The sequence below is a fragment of the Microcaecilia unicolor genome, chromosome 6 (assembly GCF_901765095.1).
Source record: "Microcaecilia unicolor chromosome 6, aMicUni1.1, whole genome shotgun sequence".
Lineage (NCBI taxonomy): Eukaryota > Metazoa > Chordata > Amphibia > Gymnophiona > Siphonopidae > Microcaecilia > Microcaecilia unicolor.
The window spans coordinates 9,019,870-9,036,560 of record NC_044036.1 but is presented as its reverse complement, the minus strand read 5'-3'; positions in this window follow the sequence as shown (position 1 = coordinate 9,036,560).

The following is a 16,691-nucleotide window of genomic DNA, read 5'->3' as shown; positions in this document are numbered from 1 at the left end:
GGGAAGATGATCAAACCTTCAATGATAGCGCCAAAACAGGGAAGATAGGGTATCCCGTTAGCGAGGTTGCAAAAGAGACCATAGTAGATCAGGTGTCCTTAAATAAAAATCATGCAAAAGATTGCAAATTAATGCTGTCAACTGCTGAGCAAGATGTAAATGGGGAAAACAAACATAGTTTGAAATGTCTATATGCAAATGCCAGAAGCCTAAGAAATAAGATGGGAGAGTTAGAATATATTGCACTAAATGAAAAATTAGATATAATAGGCATCTCTGAGACCTGGTGGAAGGAGAATAACCAGTGGGACACTGTCATACCAGGGTACAAATTATATCGTAGTGACAGGGTGGATTGAATTGGTGAAGTGGTAGTATTGTATGTTAAGGAGAGCCTTGAAGCAAATAGATTGAAAAATCTGCAGAAAACAAAACACATCTTGGAATCCCTATTGAGAAGATGAAGCTTCTGCTCCCACTGTCCAGCAGGCCTCACTGGCCTGTGGTCTTTCAAACAGGCCTCCAAACAGTCTCTTTCCAGTATCCTGAGCAATCCAACCTCAAGCTCCTGGGCCCCTTTTTCACTCAGGGTGAGCTGGTTCTCAGTATGCAAATTGTATGCAGATGAGCATGGTATCCTTTCACGCTCAGGGTGACCTGGTTCTCCAGAGGCAAAATTAAACAGGTCTTACCAACAGCATATTCTTCAGGCAATTCTTTATTCCAGCCCCTGGGCACAGTTCTTCTAGCTTAAATACTTTATACATTCACATATCTTCACACTGAGCCTCCCCACACAGATTCCTGGGCTCAGCATTAACCTCAATACTTTGGGGACTTCTAACCCCAGGCTTTGCAGCCTGCTTCTCAGTACTGGGACACACAGCCCTACTTCTTCTTTGGACACCCAGTCCTTCCTTTCTTTGAACACACCGTTCCTCTAAGTACTGAGGCTACACAGTCCAACACTAATGCTTTAGGGACTTCTTACCCCAGCCTGTTTGTCTTCCTTAAGCACACAGTCCACCACAAGTCCATAGGGTTTAGCCAGTTCTTTCCAGGGGGATTCTCCTTCTTCAGCTACCAGCTCTCTTCTCTCCCTTTCACAACTCAGGTGGGGTATAAAGTGGTTAATAGCTAAACAGGACACAGCCCATAACCGCCTGCACCTGTGGACCTCCCAGGGCTCTCCCCGGTCCTAGCAACCTCCATCTATTCTCCTAGCGCCCTCTAGTGGCCTGCCCCGGCTAGGACAGCCTCTTATTTATCACACTATGGATTGAAATTCCATGTGTAAAGGGGAAAAGGATAGTGATAGGAGTGTACTACCATCCACCTGGCCAGGATGAACCGATGAATGTAGAAATATTATCAGAAATTAGGCAGGCTAACAAACTGGGCAGCACAATAATAATGGGTGATTACATTTACCCAGTCAATTACCCCAATATTGACTGGGTAAATGTAACAGAGAAAATCCGCGGCAAAGCGGAGAACTCAAGACTCCCCATGGAGAACAACAAAAATACAGAAAGTGGGAGGACGACCAAGGATCCCAAAGACTAAGAAGATGTATAATAAAAGCGAAGTTTATTGTGGTACGGAGACGCGACACAACGGTGTGTTTTGGCCGTTAGGCCTGCATCAAGAGTCTTAATCGTAGATAACACTTGAACAGATGATGATTAAAAATCTTCTTATAAGATAGTCTTTAAAAAGATCATTGTGGGAGCAAGCGTTCGTCTCGTGGGACTGCACGCTTGCGGAGAAATGCTTCAAATGCTTCAAATGAAGAGCTGTTAGCTGCTTTAGCCTTTCCTCATAGGGAAGTTGTCCCATCCTCTTTATCATTTTTGTTGCCCTTCTCTGTACTTTTTCTGATTTCAGTGTATCTTTTTTGAGATGCGGTGACCGGAATTGCTCACAGTATTTGAGGTGCGGTTGCACCATGAAGTGATACAGATGCATTATTATTTCCTCATTTTTGTTTTCCATTCCTTTCCTAATAATACTTAACCTTCTAGGATATAGCAAATGAGGTTATCACCTTTTCAACTAAATGACACATTCTACAAACCAAGTAAAAGTAACATTGTTTTATAGGTACTGTGAATTTTATCACCAGTATTCTAGTAATGTTAAAAACATGCTATAATTTGTTTTATTGAAATTTCTGTATTTGTCTTATTCAGTCAATATTTTATTTTCCTGTATATATGAATACAGTAAGATGGGCTTTCAGCCTCTGTAATACGGCCGTTGCTTAGCTTAAATGTCTGTTCATTTACAAACTGGACAGGGGTGTGTGCTTTATGAAGATACATGTTGGAGTGGAGGAGTGGCCTAGTGGTTAGAGCACCAGTCTTGCAATCCAGAGGTGACCAGTTCAAATCCCACTGCTGCTCCTTGTGATCTTGGGCAAGTCACTTAACTCTCCATTGCCTCAGGTACAAACTTAGATTGTGAGCCCTCCTGGGACAGAGAAACATCCAGTGTACCTGAATGTAACTCACCTTGAGCTACTACTGAAAAAGGTATGAGCAAATCTAAATAAATAAATGATTAAAAAGTGAGGCGCAGGAAGCTATTAGAGCTAAAAGAAAATCCTTTAGAAAATGGAAGAAGGAACAAACTGAAAATAATAAGAAACAGCATAAGGAATGTCAAGTCAAAAACAAAGCACTGATAAGGAAGGCAAAGATGGACTCTGAAAAAAAAAATTGCACTGGAGGCAAAAACACATAGTAAAAATTTTTTTAGGTATATTAAAAGGAAGAAGCTGGCAAAAGAATTGGTTGGACCTCTAGATGACCTAGGAGTAAAAGGGGCAATCAGGGAAGACAAAGCCGTAACAGAGAGATTAAATGAATTCTTTGCTTCGGTCTTCACCAAGCAAAATTTGGGAGAGATATCGGTACCAGAAATGGTATTCAAAGCTGACGAGTCAGAGAAACTGAATGAAATCTCTATAATCCTGGAGGATGTAATGGGGCAATTTGACAAACTGAAGAGTAGCAAATCTCCTGGCCGGATAGTATTCATCCCAGAGTACTGATAGAATTGAAAAATGAACTTGCAGAACTATTGTTAGTAATATGTAATTTATCTTTAAAATCGAGCATGGTACCGGAAGATTGGAGGGTGGCCAATGTAACGCCGATTTTTTAAAAAAGATTCCAGAGGAGATCCGTGAAATTATAGACTGGTGAGCCTGACGTCAGTGCCAGGCAAAATGGTAGAGACTATTATAAAGAACAGAATTACAGAGCATATTCAAAAGCATGGATTAATTAGACAAAGCCAACATTGATTTAGTAAAGGAAAATCTTGTCCCACCAATCTATTACACTTCATTGAAGGGGTGAACAAACATGTGGATAAAGGTGAGCCGGTCGATATTGTGTATCTGGATTTTCAAAAGGCATTTGACAAAGTACCTCATGAAAGACTACAGAGAAAATTAGAAAGTAATGGGATAGGAGGTAGTGTCTTGTTGTAGATTAAAAACTGAATAAAAGATAGAAAACAGACAGTAGGGTTAAACGGTCAGAATTCTCAATGGGAAAAGGTAGGTAGTGGGGTTCCCCAAGGGTCTGTGCTGGGACCACTGCTTTTTAACATATTTATAAATGATCTAGAGATGGGAGTAACTAGAGAGGTAATTAAATTTGCTGACGACACAAAGTTATTCAAAGTTGTTAAATCGCAAGAGGATTGTGAAAAATTATAAGAGGACCTTACGAGACTGGGAGACTGGGCGTCTAAATGGCAGATGACATTTAATGTGAGCAAGTGCAAAGTAATTATAGCTATGTCATGCAAGGTTCCACGTTAGGAGTCACTGACCAAGAAAGGGATCTAGGTGTCGTCGTTGATGATACGTTGAAACCTTCTGCTCAGTGTGCTGCTGCAGCTAAGAAAGCAAATAGAATGTTAGGTATTATTAGGAAAGGAATGGAAAACAAAAATGAGAACGTTATAATGCCTTTGTATCGGCCATGGTGTGATCACACCTCAAATATTGTGTTCAATTCTGGTCGCCACATCTCAAAAAAGATATAGTGGAATTAGAAAAGGTGCAGAGAAGGGTGACAAAAATAATAAAGGGGATCAGACGACTTCCCTATGAGGAAAGGCTAAAGCAGCTAGGGCTCTTCAGCTTGGAGAAAAGTCGGCTGAGAGGATATATGATAGAGGTCTATAAAATAAGGAGTAGAGTGGAATGAGTAGTTGTGAATCACTTGGATAAGCAGCATAAAATGTATTGTACTTTTTTGGGATCTTGCCAGGTACTTGTGACCTGGATTGGCCACTATTGGAAACAGGATGCTGGTCTTGATGGACCTTCGAGCTGTCCCAGTATGGAAATTACTTTTGTAATTAAGAGAGCTAAGTTTATAAAATATTTTAAAAGCTCCATTAATCACTAATTATAATTCTAAGGTAAGAGAATTCCAATATTCAGGTGCAACTACTACCAACATCGAGTCCCAATAGAAAGCTTTCTAAAAACAGAAGCCAACAGAAGTTGAATTTTACTGGCATGACTAGAGCAAACAGAGGGGCCATTTAACAAAGCGGCGATAGGGTTACTGCGCATGTAGCGTGCGCCAAATCAACATTACCACCTGGTTAGCACGCCCACCCAGCAGTAATGTCGAAGTTGGCACGCGCTGTTTCCCAGGTAGAAAATGTTTTTCCGTTTTCTACTGCAGGAGGCGTTCACGGCGGTAATTGGCAGCACGGCCACATTGGCGTGCACTGCATGAGTATAGCGTGTGAGCTCTTACCGCTAGGTCAGTGGGTGGTGGAAAGGACTTAGGGAGTAAATAGCTTTGCGCTACTTTTAATTCTAGCTCTCGGCCATTTACTGCCCCCAATTGAAAAAAGCCTTTTTTTTCCTCGCTGCGGTAAGAAATGGCCCAGCACACGCCAAAAACACACGCCCACACTACCGCAGGCCAGTTTTTACTGCAGTTTAGTAAAAGGACCTCAAAATAAGGTTTTGTTTGCAATTGTAAGTAGGAAGACAAATAGTTGAGACTAAGTCCATAAAGAATTTCGAATGAAAAACACACAACTGTGGCAGACACTGAAAGCCAATGCAATGATTTTAACAATGAGGGTGGACCTTTTAGTTTTACCTTTGTATAGTATTATTCTAGCTGCACTATTTTGGAGTAGTTTCCATCTAAATATAGCTTTTTTAGAAAAAAAACCCCATAAAGATATGATAGCATGAATAATTTTTTGAACATTTAATGAAACCTAATCACGAATCTGCTGTAACATGGACAACTGAAAAAAAAAAGAAAAGAAAAGTTGATTTCACCTCCTGTTTAATCTGAGGTTCCACTTCAAGGGCAGAATCAATAAGTAGTCTCAGACTGCTAATAGTGTTACTTAATTATAACATCTTTCCTCCAATAATAGGTACTTCAGTGGAGATAGAGTAATTTTTATTGCCAAAGCAAAGCAAAGCGGTTTTATCAACATTTCATTATAAGGAACGAGAGTCCATCCATATTGCAATTCTCTTCATACAAACTGTTAAAAAGTCATATGTCTTAGATAAGGTAGTATCACAAGGGAAAATAATGTGAACATTGTCAGCATAAATATAGTATGATGACCCTAAATCTCTAATTATTATTATTACTTTTTATTTCTTATGTACTGCCTGCAAGCCTGATAACTATTGAAAAAGAGTATATTTAGTTACAGTAGCACTTCTTCCGCCCCAGTGGGCTCACAGTCTAGGTTTATACCTCAGGAAATGGAGGGTTAAGGAACCCTTTTACAGTGGCGTAGCCACAGGTGGGCCTGAGTGGGCCGGGGCCCACCCACTTAGGGCTCAGGCCCACCCAACAGTAACAGACATTTAGCAGTAGCTGGTGGGGATCCCAAGCTCTGCCAGCTGAAGACTTCCCCCTGATGGTAACAAAAATGTTACTCTCCACAATACTGGCACCTGTGCATGCTCAGTTTTCAGCGTTATGCATGCTGCAGACTGGCAAGGTGGAAAGAAGCGTTTTTCCGCCAGGTGTTTTGGTGGTGGTGAGGGGGGGGGGGGGAACACTTGGTGCCCACCCAATTCTTGCTTAGGCCCACCCAAAATCTGTTGTCTGGCTATGCCCCTGCCCTTTTACCAAAGTGCTAAACCCCTACGAGAAAAGCTACACTGGCTCCCACTTAGAGAACGCATCACGTTCAAAATATGCACCCTAGTTCACAAAATCATTCACGGAGATGCCCCAGCCTACGTGTCAGACCTGATAGACTTACCACCCAGGAATGCTAAAAAATTATCCCGCACATTCCTTAATCTTCATTTCCCCAACTGTAAAGGTCTAAAATACAAACTAACGCATGCGTCAACCTTTTCCTGCATGAGCACACAATTCTGGAATGCGCGGCCGCACAACTTAAAAATGATCTTTGAACTAACTAACTTCCACAAACTACTGAAGACCCATCTCTTTAACAAGGCATATCACAAAGATCAACAAATGTGAACTCCTATACATATATCCAGAACTGTCTTACAATATTTGCTTGTTAAACTACTACCAGGTTTTATCATTATCATGTTACCCAATATCCTTCTGTTATACTAAATGTATATTTTCTTATGTATTTCCACTATTCATGATGCATTGTAAGCCACATTGAGCCTGCAAAGAGGTGGGAAAATGTGAGATACAAATGCAATAAATAAATAAACAAACAAACAAACAATGGTAAAAAGTGGCCTTAGTATATTCTTATGCAGGTTTTAAAAAGGTTTGGACACATTCCTGGAGGAAAAGTCCATAGTCTGCTATTGAGACAAACATGGGAAGCAACTGCTTGCCCTGGGATTTGTAGCTTGGAATGTTGCTACTCTAAGATTCTACATGGAATCTTGTCACTCTTTAGGATTCCAGAATCTTGCTATTCTTTGTGGTTCTACATTGGAATCTTGTCACTCTTTAGGATTCCAGAATCTTGCTATTCTTTGGGGTTCTACAAAGAATGTTGTCACGATTTGGGTTTCTGCCAGGTACTTGTGACCTGGCTTGGCCACTGTTTGGAAAAAAAGGATTCTGGGCTAGATGGACCATTGGTCTGACCCAATATGGCTACTCTTATGTTCTTATGTTCTTTCCCATGTGTCAAGGCCATTTTTACTGCTGGGATAAAATGGCCGAATTTTCTGTTTTTCATATTAATGGCCACATGCTAATTTTCCCATTAGAGCATACAATTAGCAAAAAAGCACAAGGAGCCTTCAAGTAAAAGGCGTCTCAGCTTGACTTTATTGATCAGATCCGACATGGTCCATGTTTTGGCTAAAAATGCCTGCGTCAGGGGACTAGGCAAACAGACATAAATAATAAACATATGGATATAAATATTTAGGGCCAAATGGAGTTGCTCATTTAGTGGTTATGAGAAGGGTGGGGTGGGAGAGTTTGGGTTTTATTGTTGAATGCAGTATTGTGATTATAACAAAATACTTACTCTGTAATGGTCTTTGCTGGATTATCCTTAATAAACAGATTTGAATACAAACATTTAGGGCCCTGATTACTAAACTGTGCTAGAGTGGTGCTAGTATTTTTAGTGCACGCTAACCGTGTAGATGCCCATAATATTCTATGGGTGTCTACACAGTTAGCACATGCTAAAAACACTAGCGCACCTTAGTAAACAAGTCCCTAAATATTATTAAAAGAAACCTAGTAAAATAGATATTTGTCCATGAAACTCTCCAGTGCTAGAGGGGTTCACTCACACCGAGATCTGTGCCCAAACACAGCAGTAAAAGGCGCAGTGGGGCACTGGAACCCTGGAGGAGAGCTGGCACACAACCACTCCGCTCAACACATCATGTCATCATAGCAGCATCTATATCCCACAATTTTCCAAAGTACTTCTGTTCAATCTGGCCTAGAAATTTAGGGGTCCTTCTAATAAGGTGCGATGAAACATGGCCTGCGGTAGTGTAGGCGTGGGTTTTGGGTGTGTGCAGAATCATTTTTCAGCGAACCTGTAAAAAAGGCCTTTTTAAAATATTTGCCGAAAATGGACATGCGACAAAATGAAAATTGCCGCGCGTCCATTTTGGGTCTGAGACCTTTCCACCAGCCATTGACCTTGTGGTAATGTCTCACCCGGTAACTGGGCAGTAATGACCTATGTGTGCCAAATGCCACTTGGCGCGCATCCGATATGCGCATCCGAAAATGATTTTTCAGCTGCGCGTATCAGCTGCGCACCAAAAATGAAATTACTACGTTGGGCACACATAGATGCTTAAGCGGCTTAGTAAAAGGGCCCCTTAAAGTATAAACATCAGCAACAAATTTGTCTCTATTACATCAAGATAATCAGAATAATAAAAGAACAATTTCTAATATAAAAATTAGTTAGACCTCACTTACTATCATCATATGTCATCATAATAAAAAATTTCTAACAAAAAAAAAAGACTTTTAAATGTTTGCGGAAACAAAAGTAAATTATTCATGCATCTTAGGTCTTCGTGTAAGGAATTCTACCACCCAGTACGTTGGTAGGAAAATCCTGCAGAATATAGTGACGTATAATAATTTCTGACAACTTATGTTTCAACATTTTTTTATTAGAATATTTGCAATGTCATTATACTTTACAGCATATCTTGGTACCTATACATCCCTGTCAACCAAGTATAACATCAACTTCTGTCAACATCATTTTACATAGTCCTCCCCCCTTCCCTCCCTCCCCACCCATCCCCCTCTTTGGGATTTAGCATGCTGATGTTTAAGTTGTTGATCATGAATTAAAGAATTGTGCAATAAAGTGATATCATCTACTAATGTCTCATGTTTTTAATGCTATTCCTAATTATTCTAATTCCGTTCCCTATCCTCTCTATCGCTTTAATATCCAATGTTCACTTAATTTCTGACAACTTAAATAATGAAGACTCAAACAGTTTCTCACTCGTATTTTCACGTTTCTTAATGGTAGAGTAACTAATTCCATCATGTAATCTGGAATAAGGCCAAAAATATTTTGATATACCAGAGTACACAACTTAAAAGCAATACGCGCTTTAATAGGGAGCCAATATAATGCCTTGCAGCTGTATTCTGTGCCATTTGCAATTTTTTCAAGACTTGTTCCTTACAGCCAGCATAAACTCCATTACAATAATCTACATGAGTTAATACCATAGTTTGAACTAACATGAGAAACACTTCTTTAGGGAAATAGCCCCTAATTCTCCTCAATTTCCACATTATTTGAAACATTTTTTTGTTACAGTTGCAGCGGCATTTCTGGCGCTAGCTGAAATATTTGAAAAAATATTTTCGCAGGGGGTTACCCAGATCCAACATAGCTGAAATCTCCGATAAAATAATCAAGGGAATAAACATCTTAGCCTCTTGGGCCAATGCTTTCAAGATGAAATTGAATAAAGAGAAAACACAATGCTTAATCCTCACATCCCAGTACTCTACACTCACTCTGACTACACTCAACACCCCTGATGTCACCATCCCCATATCAGACAACCTAAAAATATTAGTAGTATTACTAGACAAACACTTAACTATGGAAAATCATGCAAAAGCTACGACAAAGAAAATGTTCAACATGATGTGGATGTTGAAGCGTGTGAAACCCTATCTTCCCCTAAAAACCTTCCGCAATTTGGTCCAATCCACTGTACTTACCCACGTTGACTACTGCAATAGTATTTTTATTGGATGCAAGGCCCAAGTCCTGAAAAAACTCCAAACTGCCCAAAACACGGCAGCCAGACTTATTTTTGGTAAGTCGCGGTTTGAGAGCACAACACCTCTTCGTTTAAAACTTCATTGACTCTCTATTATGGAACGAATAAATTTCAAAGTCCACACGATGATTCATAAGATTATCTACGAAGAATCCCCAGCCTACATGTACAATCTGATTGACCTTCCTACCAGGAATCGCTCTAGATCTTCTCGAACTTATCTTAACTTACATCTTCCCAACTGTAAAGGAATCAAGTACAAAACATATTATGCATCCAATTTCTCTGTTATAGGCAGCAAGCTCTGGAACGCCTTACCAAGATCGATTCGAATAGTCAGTAACCATTTACCCTTCCGGAAGCTGCTGAAAACTCACCTTTTCAAGCAAGCCTACACATATGACTTGACGTGAAGTAGAAATCCATCTGCGATACCTGGATCTGACTACTTGACAGAACTTAAAATATGCGTTTATCCTTTTTGAATTCATCCCTCTTCAAACCATTATTATACATTCTTCCTTATTTACAACACATTACCCCAATTTACACCCTCTTCCCGCTCCCTACCCCTACCACCTTCTTCCCTTATCCTTTTTATTGTCCACCTCTTTATATACTATATTTAGATGTTTTATCCATTTTATGTTATCTTCTAAATCTGTTATATTATGTAAGCCGCATTGAGCCTGCTAACAAGTGGGAAAGCGCAGGTTATAAATGTTACAATGCAATACAATACATATCCATAATTTCACTCAACTCTTTACCAAAAGGAATGTATATAGACACATAGAGGGGCATAATCGAACTTATGGAGTACCTCTTCAATCTTTCAAATTCTGGACTCAAAATGAACTCAGTCAGAGTACATTTGAGCGCCATCAGTGCTTTTCATACTAAAATTGATAATAAGACAATTTCAATTCATCCCTTGATGGCTAGATTCATGAAAGCTTTATTCACACCAAACATCTTATCAAACCACCTCCGGTAGTGTGGGATCTCTATGTCATTCTCCCTGCTCTTATGAAACCTCCATTCGAAACACTTTGTTCCTGTTCTCTGAAGTTCCTTACATATAAAGTACTGTTCTTAATAGCTCTTCTGCCAGATGAGTCAGTGAGTTTCAGGTCCTTGTGGCAGATCCACCTTATATCAGGTTCTACCACAACAGGATTGTACTCCGAACCCACCCCAAATTCTTCCCAAAGGTGGTTTCGGAGTTCCATCTCAACCAGTCCATTTTACTACTTGTCTTCTTTTCTAAATCACATTCTCATCCTGTAGAAGCAGCACTGCATACCTTGGACTGTAAGCGTGCTCTAGCATACTATCTAGAACAAACAAAACTTTATCGAAAATCCTCCCAGATTTTTGTATCCTTTGATCCCTGACAAGTTGGGAATTCCCATCACCAAATGTACAATCTCTACTCGGTTGGTTGACTGTGAGGGGCATTTTCTAAAGGGACGTCCAAGTTTCGATTTGGACGTCCTCGCAAAACATCCCAATCCAGGGGCGGGGAAACCCGTATTTTCGAAACAAGATGGATGTCCATCTTTCGTTTCGAAAATACCGTCGGACATCCAAATCCTTAAATTTGGTCATCCCTAGACATGGACGTTTCTGATTTTCGGCGATAATCGAAACCAAGGACGTCCATCTCAGAAACGACCAAATGTAAGCCATTTGGTCATGGGAGGAGCCAGCAATATGGTCCCCCTGACATGCCAGGACACCAACTGGGCACCCTAGGGGGCACTGCAGTGGACTTAATAAATTGCTCCCAGGTACATAGCTCCCTTACCTTGTGTGCTGAGCCCCCCAAAACCCACTGACCACAACTGTACACCACTACCATAGCCCTTACAGGTGAAGGGGGGCACCTAGATGTGGGTACAGTGGGTTTGTGGTGGGTTTTGGAGGGCTCGCTGTTTCCTCCACAAACGTAACAGGTAGGGGGGATGGGGCTGGGTCCGCCTGTCTGAAGTACACTGCACCCAGTAAAACTGCTCCAGGAACCTGCATACTGCTGTCACGGACCTGAGCATGACATCTGAGGCTGGTATAGAGGCTGGCACAAAATATTTTGAAAGATGTTTTTTGAGGTTGGGAGGGGGTTAGTGACCACTGGGGGAGTAACGGGAGGTCATCCCCGATTCTCTTTGGTGATCATCTGGTCATTTCGGGCACCTTTTTGTGCCTTAGTCGTAAGAAAAACAGGTGCAGGTGAAAACGTCCAAGTGCTTGTCAGGGACGTCCTTCTTTTTTTCCATTATGGGTCAAGGATGTCCAAGTATTAGGCACACTCAACTCCCGCCTTCGCTACACCTACGACATGCCCCTGTGAACTTTGGCCGTCCATTTAACAGAGTGCAGTTGTGGACATCCAAAATCGGCTTTCGATTATACTGATTTGGACGTTTCTGTGAGAAGGACATCCATCTTCCGATTTGTGTCGAAAGATGGACGTCCTTCTCTTTCGAAAATGAGCCCTTGTATCTCCTATACATATAATCAGGCTAGGTTGACCCCCCCCCCCATGGTAGGATCACATAATGAGAGGGCCATAGTGGACTCAGTAGCCCATTTTTGCTCTTCATGGTCTTTGTCTATACCTTCACTACTCACTATTGTCTGGAGCAGTATTCCAGGCGGTATAGCCAGTTTGGACAAGCAGTCCTGCAGAATCTTTTTACTGTTTAAAATCCAACTCCATCCTCCAGCCCACTATTTCTTTCAGGCTCACTATCTACTTAGTTACATCTTTCCTGTGAGCCTGGTAGCTAGTGAGTCCCAGTACGTGAAGATATTATACCTGCTTGTCCTCGGAGAAAGCTAGGTTACTTACCTGTAGCAGGTGTTCTCCAAGGACAGCAGGCCAATATTCTCACAACCCTCCAACCTCCCCTTAGAGTTGTCTTAACTTTAACACTGTACTGCTGGTCCCACGCTTGTGTGTCGGGCAGGAAGGCACCCAGGCATGTGCAGTGGGGGCACTGCCTCAAAGATTTAAAGCGACAATGCACTTTGCAGTGTGCACTCCGGGCTCCGTGGATCACGTCAGCCATACATGAGAATATATTCCTGTGGTCCTTGGAGAACACCTGCTACAGGTAAGTAACTCAGCTACCTCTACCATATCTCCCCTCAGCCGTCTTTTCTCCAAGCTGAAGAGCCCTAGCCGCTTTAACCTTTCTAATTCCACTATATCTTTTTTGAGATGTGGTCACCAGAATTGCACTCAGCATTGCACCATGGAGCGATACAAAGGCATTATAACATTCTAATTTTTGCTTTCCATTCCTTTCCTAATAATTCCTAACATTCTTTTTGCTTTCTTAGCTGCTGCTGCTGCACACTGAGCAGAGGGTTTCAATGCATCATCAACGATGACATGTAGATCCTTTCCTGGGCGATGATTCCTGATGTGGAATCTTGCATCACATAGCTATGGTTTGGGTTCCTCTTTCCCATATGCATCATTTTGCACTTGCTCATTTTAATGTTGCTCTGTCTGCAAGAGCCAACAGCTGAGTTCAGCTGCTGGCTCCGGGGCATGTCCCATGGTCCCGATGTTTTCAGTGGTAAAAGCGGCCATGTTGTCTCCTGCGTTTTTTTTTCTCCTGTCTCCCCTAAGATTGCTAGTTATATGCTAGGCTAAGCTAATATTTATTTTTTTATTTTATTATTATTTTTATTGTTATTAGTAGGTTCCCCTCCATGGACCTAAGTAGACTGTATTCCTAAGAGCTAATTACTGACTGATAGAAATGCCCTAATTAACTTTCTAGCATCCTAATTAGTTCAAGGGCCTATAAATCAAAGATCAGGCCAGGGGTGGGAGGGAGTGAATTAAACTCCAAATTGACTATTAGCTGTGCTCTATACAGATATTATGGTAAACTCTAAAACATTCCCTTTAAATGCTGGTTTTTGGAACTGTAACAGATTTTAAATGCCAAAAAGAGGTATTCCCTAAATTGCCTTTGCTATATAAGGTGAGTAACTTAAAATAAAGTCACTGAGGCTACCTATTTAACTGTAATCTATCTTTCCCCAAGTTTAATACTTACTACTACTACTGTTTCCCCAGCAAATACTTACTAGTGAAAGTCTATCCCTCTCTAGAAGGTCCTCTCACAGCACATCTTCTGGACTTCCAGGTCTCTGGCTTATCTGAGGGTTTGGAAGGTGTTCAAACCTTGGTGTGCCGAGTGGTCACCACCTCCTTGCTTTCCTGCAACAGGGAACAAAGGTTGGCACTGAATTTTTGGCATTGCAGGTGGCTGCCTTTTGCAATTTTAGGGGGAAGATCCTGGGCACCTCCCTGAGTGCACATAAGGAGGCGGCCCGGTTTTATAAAAGGGTTGCGCATATATGTCCTCTGGTTCGACTTTCCTTGCCATTACGGAACCTGCCTTTGGCTCTCCATTTCAGCCGCTCAGATCATCTACCTTTAAAAATTTTCTCTCAAGACACTTTTCTAGTTGCAATTGCTTCTCTCTTTCTTTCCAAGGTGGTTTCTCCTTGCCTTGTGAACCAGAAAGTCGTTCTTGTGAAGGAGGGCTCTGATGCCTCAGCTCAGAGATTGCCTGAACTGGATGTCCGGTGGACATTGCTGCATTATTTGAAGAGGGCGAATGAATTTCATCTCTCTGACCACCTCGTCATCCTTTCCGTGGCCCTAGGAAGGGTCAGGTAATTTCCAAGGTTCCAAGGCCTCTATTGTGAAATGGATCAAGACAGCTATGGAGTCCACTTACAGCTATAGGAATAGATGGGTGCCCTCAGGATTGAGGGCTCACTTGACTTGGCCTCAGGCAGCTTCCTGGGTGGAAGCCCAAACAGTTTCTTGGGAAGATATTTGCATCATTCCATTCTTTCTGAAGCATAACAGGGTGGTCTTGCTAGGTAGAGTGTATGCGGATTTTGGCAGAGCATTTTGGGGGCCTTCCCTCACTCACACTAAAAAAGGTGAAATGATGTCTTAACTTGATAATTTCCTCTTCATTAGCCACACCAGTCCCTTTCTTGTCAGTCTCAAATACAAACATAAGAAGGAGTCAATTCTGGCATATGCAGGGTAGTGAGTGTCACTCTGTGGTGTTATGCTTGCTTAATAATCATTGCAGCTATTGTGGCTGATGGGGCATGAGTGTGAGTTACGAAGGGATCTTCTGATGCTTTGGTAGATACATTCAGAGGTTTTCCTCTGAGCACCAGACCTTATATTGGTGAAGTTCCTGGAAAAAGATAATTTTTATTCTCTACTTCCATCTGCCGGTAGGAGTGGATAACATCCACTTGTTGAGAATGGTGCAGCTAACTAAAGGAAAGGAAATTATCACCATATCATTGTCCAGTGCTCTCTTTGATAGATTGGCAACTGGGATCTACTATTTTTATCTATGCTTAGCTGTCTTCCTCTTCTGTGTTTCCAGTTCTCAACCATATTTTGATATTACCACCCCACACTGCTATATGTTTTCTCTGTTTTGCCCTCTGCAATGCCCTCCGGTACTAAATTAGTCAGTTTATCACCAGAATGTCCAAGTACTTGACCAACATATTTCAAGGATGCTCGGGTATATAGGGAGAGGAATGGCCAGAAGCAAAAAGGAGATGAGACCTCATTTAGAGTACTGTGTACAACTCTGGAGACCACACCTTCAAAAAGTTATAAACAGGAACCAGTCCAGAAGGTAGCTAATAAAATGGTCAGTGGTCTTCATCATAAAGCGTATGGGGACAGACAGATCTCCATATGTATACTTTGGAAGAAAGGCAGGAGAAGAGAGACATGATAGAGATGTTTAAATACCTCCATGGCATAAATCCACAGGAAGTGAATCTCTTTCAATTGAATGGAAGCTCTGGAATGAGGAGGCATAGGATGAAGGTGAAAGGGGATAAACTCAGAAGTAACATGAGGAAATACTTCTCCATGGAAAGGGTGGTGAATTTGTGGAATGGCCTCCCGGCAGAGATAGCAGAAATGAAAACTATATGTAAATTCAAGAAATCTTGGGAAAAGTACATAGGATCTGTAGACTAGAGGAAGGGATAGTAGGTGGCATGGATGGGCAGACTGAATAGGCCATATGGTCTTTTTCTGCCTTAATTTTTTTTATGTTTTTGTTTACCTTTTCCCAGTTCCCATCATCTCATGCTATCATTGGGTTGACATCTAATTGTTCCAGCTAAGCTTCAAAATTTTCCTCTCACACCACATTCCAAATGCATCTTGCAAAATAGATCTAATCGGTTTCTTTCATTGAGTGATCAGAGAGCTAGATCAAGGCAATCTGCAGATTCCATTTCTCAAAGAAAATTTAAGTTTTATTAGCCTTAGTGATCCTGGAAGAAACTGAAATCTACAGTATGTGGCTGTGATACATTTTAAAGGACCAAAAAATAAAAAAAGATGCTATACACGAATTTTCAAGACCAGGAAGTTCCTTAATCTATCAAGATTTCAGTTTTCTTTAGGATCAGTATGACTACCGGAACACACGCTGCATGCAAAGAAAAGCAGTGTGACTCATCCTGACAATGTGCCCAATGCTCCCGTGGTCTCTAAAAATAAAATGGCCTCATTTCACAACTCAGTATGAGGAGACACCTGAGAAATAAAATAGAACTCAATTCACACTGTACAAAGGCCTTCTTCTGGGGATAAGTTACAGTAAGCCTTGGATGTAGTATCTGAAATTGGAATGTTTCCTTGTGGTGGTGACAATAGATCTACTGTGACAGTATGTGAAACTGGAGTATTTCATTGTTGTGTGCATACAACAGAGCCTAGAATTTTAGTGTGTGAGATCAAAGGATTTCATGAGAATAAGTCATAGAAAGTGCTGGACAGTAGATGGTCGTACCTAAATGTAGTTGTGGTTCCTGGCACCGGGGCTGG